The 15,988-nt window shown below is 38.1% G+C and overlaps 2 protein-coding genes across 8 annotated transcripts in view; one reads left to right on the top strand and one right to left on the bottom strand.

Moving 5' to 3' along the window:
• vermilion (Tryptophan 2,3-dioxygenase vermilion) overlaps window positions 1–15,988 on the top strand; it is a 236,349-nt gene that overhangs the window by 146,439 nt on the left and 73,922 nt on the right. The window lies entirely within an intron of this gene.
• The window catches only part of Mdr49 (Multi drug resistance 49), a 53,813-nt gene that overhangs the window by 20,819 nt on the left and 17,006 nt on the right, over window positions 1–15,988 (bottom strand). Inside the window, exon 1 of one of the 7 annotated variants that reach the window (XM_011648582.3) lies at window positions 7,842–8,269. The exons of 5 other annotated variants lie outside the window; for them this stretch is intronic. The gene's annotated coding sequence lies outside the window, so the exon portion shown is untranslated. Of the gene's footprint in view, window positions 1–7,841; window positions 8,270–15,988 lie in introns of those variants that run through there. One more of the 7 variants, XM_011648584.3, reaches the window with a different exon arrangement.

Genomic DNA, 15,988 nt, shown 5'->3' with positions numbered 1-15,988 from the left:
ATTTAATCAAAACTGCGTTATCTCTGTGGTGACATGTTCAAAATTAGGGTGGCATAGGGGCACAATTATTTACATTCTCAGAACGACATAACTTTGGTTACCATGAGTTATCACCGTTTCCCAATTAATTCGAGATAACTTCTTATCGTTTTGCCAAGTTTCATGGACTAAAACCCCGTTCATAGACTAAATTACTAAATCATTCCCTATCGAATGAGATGTGATCGTAAGTCCCTTCCCCTCGCTTGTGTTATTCGAATTAAACGTCGTAATTGTCGTTGGACTTTATTAGCATCGTATCGCCGCATCATTATCGATCGCGGTTACGCCGCGCTCTCGCAATAAAACGAAGCACGAATGAATTATTAGCCGCCGCTCGAAAATTAATCGCCAAATCTGTCGCGCTAAAAGAGAAGTTTCATCTTTGTTTCCTTAACTAACGAAGTCCCCTTTGTCTCCCGTCCGAAATATTGAAACGTCGAGGGTATTTAAGCGCTCGCGAAAGAGGATAGCGATGTCAGTTTCAGATTATTCTATTTCACGGTAGGATTTCCCCGATTTCATTTGTTTCGCACGGCCTTCAATAAGCTCGCCTTCGAGCAAATAGGGTTTGTTTCTTTTTTTTTTTCTTTTTTTACCGCTGAGCCTGTCTCGCGGAGGAGTTTAAAATAAATAAAATTTTCCCGTCGTCGTTCCACTTGATCTAACGCGATCTAATCGACTTATTGGCTCCGATACAAATAAATTGTCTCCCTCGCGCGCCAATGCAACCGCCATTCGCTGAAAACATTGCAACCTTCTTTAAAATACGAAATCAATCGCGCATATCCTGCGATAATTTTTGCGCGGAACGAAACGCACGTAGATATCAGCGTCGAAAAAAAAAAAAAAAAAAAAAAAAAATAAAAAAAAGAAATGAGAAAAACAGGGGAATCGATGTGCCCCGAAAATAATCGTGAGGCGCAGTTGAGCGAGCGTGTATCTTCAGAAATAACCCGACAATTTCAGGTGCCTTTCGGGACTCGTAAATCATCGACGCGATCAAAATCGGAAGTCGGGGAGGAAGTAGCCATCACGCCGAGACGCATTTGCCGCTCGGCTTCGTCGCGGTTTCGTGGGCGATACAACGCGCAACAATACGGTCCATTAATGACGGAAAGGTTATTGTCGAGAATGGAAGAATGGAACGACCGCGGCCGGGTGCTTGCAGACTCTCGGTATAAAGAAACCTCGCGCGCGGCGGGCTACTAAGACTTTCGTAACGTGACGCTTGACTTTCCCAATATACGCGGTAACGTCGTTAGAACGGAATCACAAAGTAGAGTGAAGTCCAACAAATACCGGGACTCGCAAACTCGCGCTTTCATTTCTCAGCGCGCCGCGCGCTCCGTCGCGCCGCTGAAAAATCGCGGCTAATTGAAAAAATTGCAAAAGTTGTGAAAACTTTTGTCGGTAGTCGTCGCCTCGGAGGTGCCCATCTTTCGCGCTCACGGAACTCCATTAAGCTCGGAAACTAATTTCCCAACCGACCTCCAACGGCGAGACTGTCTTGTAATCCTCTGCGGTCCGCGGCACTCGAGACACGTGTCCGGGGAATCGGCGATTTATTATTTTACGACTCGCGAGGATGGTCTGGATTAATCTTTGTTACGATAAAAATTAGCCTTCCTTCGAAACAGGAGTTAATAATTTATGCTCCACGGAGAGTACGAGAAAAGACCATGGATAGGATTACCAGTTAACGTTTGCGTGAATTAAAATGGTAGTTTCTTGCGGTCTTCTTTTAAATTAAAAAGAAGAATCCTATGGCTAAGAACATTTCGCAAATTTATTTAATTACGGTACGCATTTTCGTGATGCGTAAAAACTTTGAATTTGAATGCGTATCGCGATTTTTTTGCTTGTCAAAGTAAGCATCTGTTCTCGCCGTTCGTGCACTTTTGCACTTTTACTGATCTCAATGTAATTAACACGACGTTCCGTCAGTAGCTACCCGCTGCTTTGTGGGCCTTGGGGTTCGTTAAGCTCGGCAAATTAATTTCCATCGTACTTTCAAACCCAACTGCGATTCTTGCGGTTCGCCGGTGAATGCGCGCGTTGCAAAGTGCGCCGGGCTCGTAATGCAGCGATTCACGACCGCGTTTCCGCATCCGTTTCGTCGGGGCATCTTCCCCCTTTCCAAATGGAGAACCGGGAATCGGCCACGGGGGTGGAAAACACGAACGTGGAAGTGCCAGAGCCGCGAAGAAAAACGCAACGCGCAGGTTTATTCGCTCAGCGGTAAATTAAATCTAACGAGTTTGAGAGAAGGTATTTGCGCAATGTTTGATTCGCATGGAACTGTACGAGCGAAACATACGGCAAATTGATGTTTCCTCGCCGAGTTTTAGATCTACTTTTGTCGTTGGATCATTCGATTACGCGTTTTTCAGATGTAAGATAAATTTTTTTAGCAAAAATTTTGCGGGACTTTATATCATCTGTTAAAATTTTTTATTCTTCAACATATATTTCAATAATTAAAGTGAGTAAATTAATTTCTATCAATAAAAAAGCAAAGTAATTAAGTAATTAAACAATAGATTACTCTCACTCGAACAGAATCGTAGTAAACGTTATCAAACGCTAAATCGTTATTCCCCCGAGCGATAATAGTATGAGAGAGATAGTGGCGATTAAAGCAAGATAAGATTAGATTCGATCTGCTTCCGCCGTAGTGTAATAAAACTTAATTTATTATGAGTTCAACCAGTTTCGCCATTATAATCTGACTGAACGTTCTGCGACTTAGTTTCAACGTCAGATTCGTTATAACAAAGTCCTCGTGGTAATCCTGTCCGCAGTCATGCGAATTATGCAATCTTCGTCTCTTTATTTATAACATTCACGCAGATACTGCAACTTATGATAGGAGCGAAGATCGATGATTCTGCGATACATCATGTCAGAGATTAATCTAAGATTTGATATCCTCGACAGAGAGTGAACTTCCGCCGGCAAAAAAAAAAGGAAATATTCCGAACGAACTTCGTTAACTGATGTCGAAACGTGGCGGAAAGTTGCGATTTTCTTCCGTAGCACGGAGCAAGTAATCGTGCAGCGAATCGAATGACGTAACTTCGCTAGGCATGAAATTAAAGCAAAATAATAATAATAAATAAAAATAGACACTAATGTGGCTTAATTTTTCTGCTAATATTTAAATAAAATAAAATTAAGCAAAGTATTGGATATACGTAGGAAGATTTCCTAATTATATTTTATAATGTTTTTATAATTTATATTTTATAATATTTGAATTCGTAGGACACTTTTAAACAAATTGTTACGCGCGTAAGGAAAAAAATTTGTCTCACAATTTTTTCGCGACAATAAAAGCGATTATTTGACGATCCTCGAAGGATCTTATCGCGAAGGAGTTTCCAAGGTACCATCCTTTTCTCTTTCAAGTTACTTTTCGGCGTACGTCGCAACAAAAGAACGCGTTGCAAACTTTAGCGTGCCGAAATAACGAGATAAAACGGGGCAGGAAATTTGGTTTATGCCAGCAACGTTCTTTCAGAAGCTAATCGATTCGTGGCCACCGTGGGACCATTTCGTAGGATCATCCCTACTAAGACGGGGTTTTATCCGCCGGGATACGCGGAGTATCTCGATGTAACCTGCGAAAGGAACAACTGACTTCACCCCAGGAGACATCGCGCCTCGGAAATACGATGGAGAGAAAAGTCGTGAAACGAGTTCTCTCAGTAGTTCTAACGCGTATAAGTCAGCCGCACGTTGGATGTGGAAACGGGATGTGAATTCTACAAAAATCGATGAAAATGTGCGACATATGACGAGTAACGTCCACCTGATTATCGATATTCTCATCGCAACCCGAATAAAATAAACGCAACATAAGTCTTTCTTTTGTAAGATAAGTGTGTGAAAATTTTGTAGATTTTCTTATAAATTTTGAACACTTTTCGTTTGGCTTGATTTAATGAAAAATAAACCAAACGATAGAAAGACTCTAATTGTTAGACAGACTGAGACAAACTGAAAGTGCCATGAAGTTAATGAAAATGAAATGGAAGAAGGAAGGAGGTCTATCTCATGATTTTCTAAAGAAGATTTTATTGTTCTCCATTATTACGCTCAATTCCTAACGATGAACTAAACAGCGACGATTGCAATCGTGGCATTGAAATTAAAGCGCTCGCTTAATGAAGAGGATTAGAGCGTGCAGTCTCTCCGTCAGAAACAAAGCTCAAAATCCTCGTCCCAACACTCGCAACTAAGTATCCTTGACTTGTCGACCGTCCAATCCCGTTACGAGAGTTTCCAGTTTAATACTGTTACAAGAATCAACGCGAAACAGACTTGTCCGCAGGAATCTTCCTCGTTTCACGCTATTAGTCTGAACGTTATCTTTATAGAACATCTAACATCGAGTTTCTCCTAGTAATTTCAGGAAACTGACTATGCAAAAGATAGTCTAAAGAGATTGAGAGAGAGAGGAGAAAGAAAAGGAAAATATTATATATAAAAAGTAAAATATAATAAAATAGTTCTATAATATAATAGTTTTTTTTACGTAAAAAGTACATTAAAAAAAATAACATTAATGTTAAATATACGTAAAAATATAAATATTTGATCAATACTGAATTACCGCAAGAAAACATAGTACGAATAAACTGGTAGAGAACAACTTCACCAGAAAAACACTACTACATTTTGACAATCACTTTAACATGAATCTATTTCTGTTATCTTATCGAAATCTCACAGCGCCTACGCAGAATCGCAGTTTAGAGTAAACACGATTGCAATGTGTGTAAATTAATTAATGCAATTGTTGTCGAGGAGGAAAGGTATCGTTAAAGAAAGATATCAGAGTTATTAAAAAATCTGAGATTAATTTAATTACATGCATTTTTTGCACATGACTAATAAATTAAATTTATCAATTTTTAATAAATAATTAATTACTGAATTGTGAATGTTTAGATATACGTGCTTAAGCAAAAAAAACTACACGTAACAGGAAGAAACACTTTGCAAAAGTGTGCCAGTTTGATAATTGTATTATATAATGCTATTGAATGTTAAAGATAAAATTAATTGATAATTGATAAAACAAAGTGTATTTGCGATCACAATGACGAAAATAATGACAAAGTTATTAGGAAAAGCTGTTAATATAATTAATTATTTTTTACTTGCATATATATAATATAGATATGAAAAAAAATAACTTTAATTAAAGTAATTTAACTTAAAGTAATTTATAAAGTAAAATAAAAAGCAAATATTCAGGAAAAATCATCTAATTTTATTTTTATCAGATGCATATACTGCGTGTCGATAGCGACGTACCAGCTTTTTTAGATAACAAATATCGCGAGATGACGAAATTTATTTATCGATTTGCGAAATCGTGTGTTTTCGATAACGTTTGTATGATGCCATACGTGCTTCTCGATAATATTTCACAATCAAGTACACACAATCGACGATGTTGCTATTTTTAATTGCCACAAATATTTGACATACTATTGTCAGTGCACTCTCGAATACAATCCAATAGATAGATAGAAATTGTGAAATTGTGTGGATTTCCACTTTCACAATGTCAGTTGCTTAATATAAAAAAGTTCTTCAAAATACAGTTTTATTTTTAACGCTGCAGAAATAAATTTTCATATAGATTTTTCATATAGATGAAAAATGTTTACTGCTAAGTTTTAATCCTTTTTATATGAAAACGTGATTAATGTTACATTGTATTTCTAACGCAACATATTTTGTTACATTTGTAATTTTGTAAAAATTGTTATGATCATAAAGTACTTTATTGTTATCTACATTTTTTAATATCACATTTGATTTAACGTTTGAGAGGATTTACTTCAGAGCGCATATTTGTTGCATTCGTAAAAATTTTAAAATTGTTATGATCATAAAGTAGTTTATTGTTATTTATATTTCTTAATATCACATTTGCAACTTGATTTAGTGTTTGAGAGGATTTACTCTGGGGCGCACGATAAATATATTACTAGCTCGCTCCCTCACACGCCGACAAACTTATTTTTAGGAGCCAGCTGGTACTTCCTTTTTAAAACTTATACATACAAAAAGAAGGAGGAGTGATGCCGTGCGTCGGATTCAATCGAAAACTTCGTTGGGAAACTTGGCAGCAATGGTTAAAAGATCGTTGGTTTCTTCGTCAAAGGAGCGCCGCGATAAAAATAGATTGATCCGGGTTGTCTGGCAATAATCAGACTTTATTACGACGAAGAGAGAAGGAAAATGCTCCTTGAGCAATCCAATAATCACAAAAATTTATAATTTGCGAAATGCATTGGATGGAGATGGATCATAAACAACTTTAATAATAGTTCGAATCGTTTGTTAATAACGGCAAATTTGCGCAACCTCTGATCTCGATGATTCTCCAGCCAATGATGCAACTCTCGATTTTATGAAGTACCTCGCTCGAACAATTAATTTGTATGTCATGTATGCGTAAAGAGAGATAGAGAAAGGAGAAAGAGAGAGAGAGAGAGAGAGAGAGAGAGAGAGAGAGAGAGAGAGAGAGAGAGAGAGAGAGAGAGAGAGAGAGAGAGAGAGAGAGAGAGAGAGAGAGAGAAAGGGGACGGGGAACAGGGAGTATAGGTGTGAGAGAGATCAAATGCAGCGTAAACAATATCAAAGGTAGCTGATTTAACGTGACTACAGATTACAAGCCGTAGGCAGACATTGGTCTTTGATGCTGTTCTCGATTTCCTATTACATCTACTCCTATTACGCATGCGGTCTTGCTTATTTATTCGCTTGTGTACAACATCGTAGGCCATAATTACAAGATGAAGAGAGAGAGAGAGAGAGAGAGGGGGGGGAGAGAGGGAGGGAGAGTGATAGAGGATCGCATTGCAGCCTCATGAATCTCAAATGCACTATAGGCATTGTCTCCCTATCGTGGTATTTAAGATTTAATGTTTAAGAGCAAATAACTTTTAATAGACAGAACAAATTTAATAGAGATAAGAGTAGAATGATGAATATAATTAAAATCATAAATAAGATAAGAATTATTAGAAAAATAATTAAAACAAAAAAGCACATAAGCTAAGCGGAAATGCTAATAATATTAAAAAGTACAAACGTTGTTTCAACGTCAGACGTTATTTAATTCTTTCAAACAACTTCAACGTTGTTTAAATCTTCAATGTAATAATATTAGATTAAAAATTATAATAATAAAAAAATATTAAATTGGAAATAAAATCTCAACGAGAAAATAAGTAGTCAGTTAGATTAGCGTCGAAATATAAAAAAAGAAAAAAATATATGAATTTAATTTAATATGAAAAAAATCATACAATTAACATGAATTGAATTTGTCTTTATTCAACATTTTCAGACTTCAATGAATAGAATGGAGGAAGGGATCCGCGTTCAATGAATAGAATGGAGGAAGGGATCCATGAAATGTTTGTCTCTCTATTTTCATGCTACGGATATATTAGTTATTCTACTCGTGTAATATTGAATCAATATTGTAGATGACGATCACTGATATCAGTCTCAACGATAATGACGACCTAGATTCGATGAGACGTCTGGCATAAATGACCTTTTCAACGATTCGTTCCCTCCGAGCAAATGAATGAACCAGCCTCCATCCATTTCGAAGGCGCCTTATATTCATAACTACAATAACATTTTTTCAGATGAATCTCGAAGAATCTTTTTATCGCTCCAACCCGATCTAATCAACGTGAGTATCTCGATAACAGTTCGCCCTTTGCGAATTCAGGCAGTAGACGATAGCAGGCGAAGGGACTCACCTTTTCTTCTTTACTGCTTCCAATCGGTATCCCAAATAATATAGCGCACGTGCTTGATGATAGGTTTCAAGTAGATCTCGTTATAAATCCCCTTCGCAATCGCCAATCCCGTCTATCACTTCGGTCCCACGAAGACACGCACACGCCTCTTCGTCTTATTTATACGTTCGATAATATCACGGGACACACGTGTACATATGATTACACGATTGAGTAAAAAAACGTGAATCGTTACGCAGTATGACGAATGCTTCACGCTTCTATTTCAATTTTTTATCCATACGGATATGTTGAGAGAAGATGTCGCGATGCGGCGCGATTGAAATTCAGAAATTACTAAAGGTATCGTTTGGAGATGCGTGTCTTTTATAGATGTGAAGAGCTCGTAGAGATAAGACGATTAATACAAGTGCGATAACTTGCGAAGAATCGAAGTTTTCCGGCTGCGGCCAGGCGACAAACAACCTGGCTGACAATACATGTGGGATGAAAAATTCATGCAAGATTCCGCAACTTGCAGTTTTGCAACGATTAATGATTTAATCGCTCGATCAAGATTGCATGTCTTTCGAAAGAATGCGTGTATCACTTTAATTAATAAAATACAAAAGGATTTGTTTAATCTCAAAAATATTAAAATTTAATATTTAAATAATATTATATAATATTAATAATAATAATAATATTATATAAATATTATTTAATATTTAAGATATTAAAATTTTATAAATTAATGATTTTTTAATGAGATGCAACATATTAAATAGTTTTTATAAAGTTTTTCTGAAGGCCATAAAGTAAAAATTTATCTGAAATTTGTGTTATATAATATTATATGCATAAAAGTATATAATAAAAATTAAAATGTATAGAATTTTTTAGTCATTATCATCTTGTAATTACAAGCAGTTTTTTTTTATCAATTTAGAATATACATTTTTTTCAACAAAATTGTCGAGCCAACTTTTCTATCTTTAAAGCATATCTTTATAACTTTAAGAATTTAAATTGAAATTCTTATAAAAGGTAATTTTAAAAAGTTAAAAGCGTGAAGCGTTTACTCAAAATTATTTTGCAAACGAGCGCAACACGACGCAAAAATAGGGTTACGTTAACTATTTATATCGCTAGAGAATAATTTATGAATATCCTCTTAGTTTCATTCATTATTCAAAAATTATTGATGCTCGAGCATTATCGTTCAGGCAAAATTTATTTCATATCCAAATGATTTGTTATTAAATCTCGATGATAATGTCGAACTGTCCTTTGTAATCTACTTCTGTAATCTGCTTTGTGGCGTTGTAAATCCCATTTATTAATAGAGTCTTCGATTGAAAGGGGTTTGCATTGCTCTGAAAGCGATTAAAGTCAATTTTCATCAACTCAAGTATGAGCAGAAACGTATTTCGACGAGAGCCTAAAATCCGATGCAAGCGTTGTGATTCTCAGTCATTAATCACACCCTTTCGCAAATACGCGCAACACGGCGCAATGTTACCTAGAATATCACGATATGATTTATTACAACAGTTTAGGCAAGTGTAGTTTAGGCAAGAATATTTGTTTGCTCCTTTAGAAACGAGATGTTACGCGTTGGCCAAGAGAATAATTAAATTGACACGCAAATTATGCCAATTGCAAAATGATCGTTATTTTGTGCAGCTTGCACAAGATCTCGCGTCAAATCTAAAATTTTCCGGAATTAAAATTTAGTAATTACATATGGGAAAGTTTGTGTTGAAATTGACGATGCGTTATTCCCGGTTTTTTCCTCTTACGATTTCATCGTAGAAAAATACATTTTTTCCTCTTACGATTTTATCGTAGAAAAATGCATTTTTTCTTAAACAAGAATAAATAACACATGGAAAAGAAATCTTTATATACATATTTCACAATCAATTAATTAATTAAACATTATCGATCAAGCATTTGAGCTTATATTAAGAAATCAGATTTATTGAAATCAACCGACAAATTTTTCTGTTTATTTATCAAAATGAATCGAAAAATTTTTAAAAAAGTTTGAATGATCTTGTAATTTCCTTTAGTATTACATTAATTTAATCACGTCCGTTACGAAAGATCACGGTCTGTTTGCGAACGTTCTTTCTCTTTGCATCGTGTAAATTACCGGAAGTACGAGAATTCCGCGAGAAAATGTCGTAAAAGAATTTAAGGTAGCAAAGCAACACGACGTCTTAAAGGAGAACATTCACGAAATTTAATTCGTCGCAATGTCGCAGTCGCGATTGTTGCATGTCACACATATATTGCAATTATATTCTAATTTATAAGAAATTAGCAACAATTCTTTTCATCGTAACGCATATTAATTAAAGATCGAGAACGATCGATCTAAGTAAAATAATTCAATTATTATCTTTTTAATCAATTATTTTTAACAGCAGTAACAAAATAGTTCAGATTTTACTTTCATTGATCACGTTTTTTTCACGTGTTTCTTTCAAGAGCAGATATAGAAATATTATCTTTTCTCTTATATAATGAACTCTTTAATCTAAAGCTTTTTTCAACTCTAGTCCAAGGACTCGAGTAACAAGAGATATAAATATAAGTTAGTATTTAAGAAATTAAAGATAACATGTCGACTATTAGCAACAATAATGATTCATCGATATTATGTACCATTTATTGGCATTTCGCAATGCTCGTTCATACTTTGAAACTACGAGAGTAGATATGTGACAATCGGCATAGCGTCTGCATCAGCAGACGTGTTGCTTTTTCGACGAGGCCATTGACGTGCCATTGATCCTGAGATCCCAAAACGCGAACTGGAATCTGTCCAGCTTGACCCTTGAAAAATATTTGGGCTTGCACTTCTTGTAGAGGATGAGATTCAGAAGCTTCAGAGGCGCGAAACTGATCTCGAAATAACACCTCGGAGATACCATGAAGAACCATACGATCGCGATCAGTGATTTGTTTTTCACGCCGTTACAATTTTCGCGAACTCTCGAACAACGAACGAGGCAGCTTCTTCAACGTCTGTCGCGTTTGACGTTGTCGAGATTTAACGAAGAGGCATCTTGCAATGAATTGAAGTGGACCGAAATTTGTTTGCGTGTAACATTGTACAACTACTTGGAACGGCAGCGTAACTATTTTGGAATGACAGCGCCACCAGCATAAAGCATTTCCAAACTTGGGAATAATTAGCAGACCGCGATGCGTTTAATCCCACGGATCACGGCGTTCGCCGGAACGCGCCAAAGCGCAAGTTTGACCGAGGTAAATATGAATAGTTGCCACTGAGAGATTCTCCGGTTGGACTCCGCGAGTGAATAGAGTCGAGTGAAGATCATCGGTCGATTCTCCTTCGATTCTCGTCTCGGAAACGATCTCGAGTCGCGCAACGGCGCCGATAAGATAAACCGCCGATGCGACCGCGTCGCAGGTCCGTCGACGGACAAAACGGCGGTAAATCGATTATACCTGCGGCATACTGCACGTGACATAGACAGAGCGACCGCAGCAGCTGCAGCTGCACAAGGTGCACGCGACCGAGGAGGATCCGAATTCGCCCGAATTGACGGAGCGATCCGTCTTCCCCTTCCGCTTCTCCTCTTCAGCTTTGATCTCTTTCGCGGAGCGATACGGACATTACTATCTCTTGGAAACCTCCCCGCTAGATTGGGGTGGCGGGGGTGCGTTCGGAAAGAACATCCGACCCAGGTATCATTTTATCCTTGTTTAATATTCGATGAGAACCACGGATAAAATGATACGCTCAGTGAAGCTTCTCAGCCCAAACACATTCGATGCTCCAAATCCGTCGTTTTTGAAAGAGCGCGAGTGTTTCGTTCTTTCGAAAGCCGCACGTCACTTGTTGCTCGCGTGTGTGCGGATTGATTCGTCGGGGAGAGGGGGAGAGGGGGATATATAATGTCGTATCGATATGTGGCCATGTTACACGCGCGATGTGCCGCCTAGTTTTTTCATTTGTTTATTTCGGATAGCGGAATTTTAATAGGGGGGGGGGGGGGGTATCATCGATTCACTCGGATGCAACCGGATGCATTTAATACCGCGCGCGTTGTGTGTTTCACAACGAGCCTGCAGCGGCCTGTTGTATTGTCGGCTGTCAGAATTATCGTACTATTACGCGAGCACAGGCGGGGTTACATTTTCGAAGCCGAGCCGAGTGATTTGTCAGTGACAGGCCGCCGCTGCTGTCACGCGCAACACGCGACACCTCGTGTCGTGTCGTCGTCGACGGTGTCAGTCGAGCGGGAAGACGAGTTTTCCGTCCGGAAGCAGTGACATAAAATTAAAATCCGCTAAGCGATCAATCGGGTGATAATCGGATGATAATCTAATACACGACAAAATTTTCGTCGCGAATAACGATGGCGAGTGACGATAACGACAAGTGTCGGAATTCCCTGATGCTTATTGTTACTCGCGTGCGACTAGCGCGACGACGTAGCACGGAAAAAAAATATTTCGTGCCTACAGATCGCTAACTACGTTTGCTGATATAATTAAATAAATTTGCATTGCACTATATTAAAACGATTTCGCATGTCGATATCAGCGATAGTAAATTTTTTTACGGTTACACGCAATGGCAAATTTGTTTGCGTAAACGTATTTCAGCAGTTCGTAATCGATTAAGTCTAGTTAAGCGATAGTATCAAACATCTTTTTTTTTTGCGAGCTCAACAAAATGTTTATTTTTGGAAATAAGATAAAAACCTTGCGCAAATGCGAAATACAATAGCTGCGTGTTGTGAAATACAAACGAAAGATCCAAAACTATGTCACACAAGAACTATTAACAATTTAGGAAATTTTTCCGATATTGGAAAACAATTTTGCAAGTTTGTCTTTTTGCGGTTTATCTTTTTCATTTGACGATCGAGTCAGAGAATCGATCGCACCGACGTCTATTTCTATTTTACACCAGCGTTTTCGTCATCCGATTGGCGATTATAGTCAAACGGATAGGATAACACGGATACACCACGGACGGATTGTTTCCAGGCGCGATGGCGACGACGGCGGCAGAGAATTTCGAATGACAAAAGGGACGATCGCGAACGGAGAACTGGAAACGGAATCTTCTCGGTTCGCGGTTACCGCAATAGCCGGAATATGATCAGCTGCTGTGCAATTGCGTCCCCGCTAATGGTTATGAACGCGGCAAAGAGACCTCTGAGCCAATTTCATAGAGTATCATGGACACCGAAACCATAGCACGGGTGTGCTTCAGTCGTATTTCGAGCGAAATCTGTGCAAGCGACTCCGATGTTGACCTCGGGATCCCGAAACAGTCGTGAGACGCTATGTGATATCGCGTTAAGTTCAATGCAATTATAAAATTAAATTAATGTAAATAGAATATATCAACGTACTGAATTATCACGTCAGTAATTAACGACCGTCAGGAATTAACGCAATCGGCCACGGTCAATGTCTTTAGCTTACTGATCAATTCATTATTATATTGCAATTTCTTAAATTGCATTTCGAAGAAGTCTACGGACTTGATAACTTTTTTTCATTTTCTTTTATAAAATAATTGTGATCGTTTCGACTTTTCAATGTCAGTTTGATAAAGAAGCAGATATTGTTTAAGAAAAATTTAAGAAATTGTTTGGCTTGTCTTTAAAATTGACTACAACAACTCAATTGAGTTTATCACGAATAATGCTTATCAGAAGCTATTATCAGAAGCTATTATGTAGTACACTTGGAAGACTAATAAATATAATTGAAAATATAAACGAATAAATATAATTGAAAACGAAACAGATAATCAGTTAATAAGAGGAAAACAGGTTAATTTAACTTCATTATATTTACGTGCATGCATTCTTTTTATTTTCTGTATATCTATCTCTATCTATCGTATATGATTTTCTTTTCAGATAATACATTTATATAAGATACGATATATAAAATTATTATTATTACGAATTATTCCAAAATATTACGTAACCTATTAGAAAGCCGTCAATCCGAAACACGCGGTTCATTAATTAATTTTCACCTTTCGCTAAAAAAAAAACCGTTACGACGAGCTCGCTCGAATAAATCTAAAAAAATCGCGATGCAGGCATTGAGCAACGGAAGCACGGAGGGCGACTTTTTCTTTAATAATTTTTCAACACGGCACAGTCGTCTCGATATAATTATGACGCAGCGTTCCGTGCAACTCTCACCCTGATGCAGGATTTTCTATTCGAAGGACAAGGGCGTCGCCGGAAGTTCAATTAAGACATGCTGCTTATATCTCTTCGTTAACATAAGAAGTTGAATCGCGTTGGAAATTAGTATTCTATATTTTCACGTACGCAAATGTTCGTGTATTTACGCTTATATCAGAAAATATCTCGAATTTCTTTCTTTTTCCATTGATTGTATAATTTAGACGCCACAATGGATCGCAAGATTACGAGTGGTTTCGTGCAAGTGCATCGCTGCAGCGGAACTATGCCCATATTCGCCCAAATACACACACACACACACACACACACACACACACACACACACACCACACACACACACACACACACACACACACACACACACACACATCATCATATATATTACCGTCCCTTCGATCTCGCGATTACTTTCCGGTCCCCGCGTTGTTCGTACGAAAGAGGGAATGGATCTGTCGAGGACAGGCTATTCTATGCGAATCGGACCGATGCTCGAGAAAGAAAGCGGGATGCTGGAAATGGAAGGTGCATCGGAACTCGGGAATTTACGGTTTTAATATCTCCTCTCCATCTCCCTCTCTTGTCGCGCGACAGCGATGCCGGATGATTTTTATCTCGTTAAACTCGTTTCACGGTCGACTCGCGTCCAATGCGAGAATAGGAGGGAAAAGGAGGAGGAGGAGGAGGAGGAATCCCTTCGGCTTTGGGAATTACGAGCGTATGTACGCACCGCCGATGCACACCGTGCATCCGCGAACAATCCGCTCGGGCTTGATTTGCTATTGTACGTACCGTCGAACGCTGTCGAGATGCGAAACGAGCTCACTTTAACATTCCATACTCGAGACTCTACACGGTACTTGTATTTTAGCATGTTTCAACATGCAGAATTGTCGCACGTTGTACATGGTTGACGGCTCTCTGATAAATTGATCCAGACCAATTTTGTGCATGTCGCGATAACAATTTGATAAAATTAATTACAACATTTTGGTCCTAACATATAGTGATAAGTGAATATTACTTTTTCTTTTTATCAATGTTCACGATAAGTGACGATGATCTTAAGTGCTTGTAATTGAAGAAGCATTGATGAATGCAATAAATGAAATGAAATAAATTCATTATTCGTTCATTTTTATATAATACCGAGAATCTTTTCTGTTAAATTCATTTTATATTGTCAAGAAGTAAAAAGAGGCAAATACGAGTCGCACATTAATTATTACTATAACTGACATTAATATATTCGTAGTCGAAAAGTGTATTTTATAAACTAACAATTTACTGCAAGTATTTCACTCCTCGATATCGTGTCTCCGCTTAACGTTTCGTAAGAAATCGACTGAAACGTATATCGTATCCGTTTTGCTACCAGTTAAGGATTAAACCGGCACATGTGTACGCGAGATTTCCGTGATCCGTTGGAAATCTCGCGTACACGTGTGCGTCATATTTTCGGCAAAGCCGACGGGCAAATATGTCTCGATTGCCGGAGCCAAGTAGCCGGAGCCGAAATCAAATACAGAACGATAATGAAGGATACAAACGCCGACGGCACACGTCGCGCGTTTCACAATCAGGGGCCGCGAATTAGGATAGTCGAGCGTGTGTGCGGCAATATTCTCTCGAGCAGTTTCGCACCTAAACGCGATGACTAACGCTAAATGACGACTATCCTAAATGTCGATTTGCGAATTGTCGCAGTGTAGATCGGCGTCGGTGATACGAGCGGGTACGAGCGCGCGATAAAACACAATGCCAACGTAATGATGCTTTTTGCGTCGGACTGACGTGGAACGCACGATTCCGAGATGTCCAAAGTAATTCAACGTGCATAAAAACCGCGCGATATCTTGTTACTCGCGGAAAACCGCGAATGCGAAAAGCCCGTTAAACTTGAAAATTTCAATTTGGTCGCCATTAAATGGATGTTTATCCCCTTCTTTA

This window comes from Pogonomyrmex barbatus, unplaced genomic scaffold (genome assembly GCF_055798465.1).
Source record: "Pogonomyrmex barbatus isolate J1 unplaced genomic scaffold, ASM5579846v1 scaffold1, whole genome shotgun sequence".
Lineage (NCBI taxonomy): Eukaryota > Metazoa > Arthropoda > Insecta > Hymenoptera > Formicidae > Pogonomyrmex > Pogonomyrmex barbatus.
The sequence above is the reverse complement of the archived record's forward strand: the minus strand, read 5'-3'. Positions and strand labels throughout refer to the sequence as shown.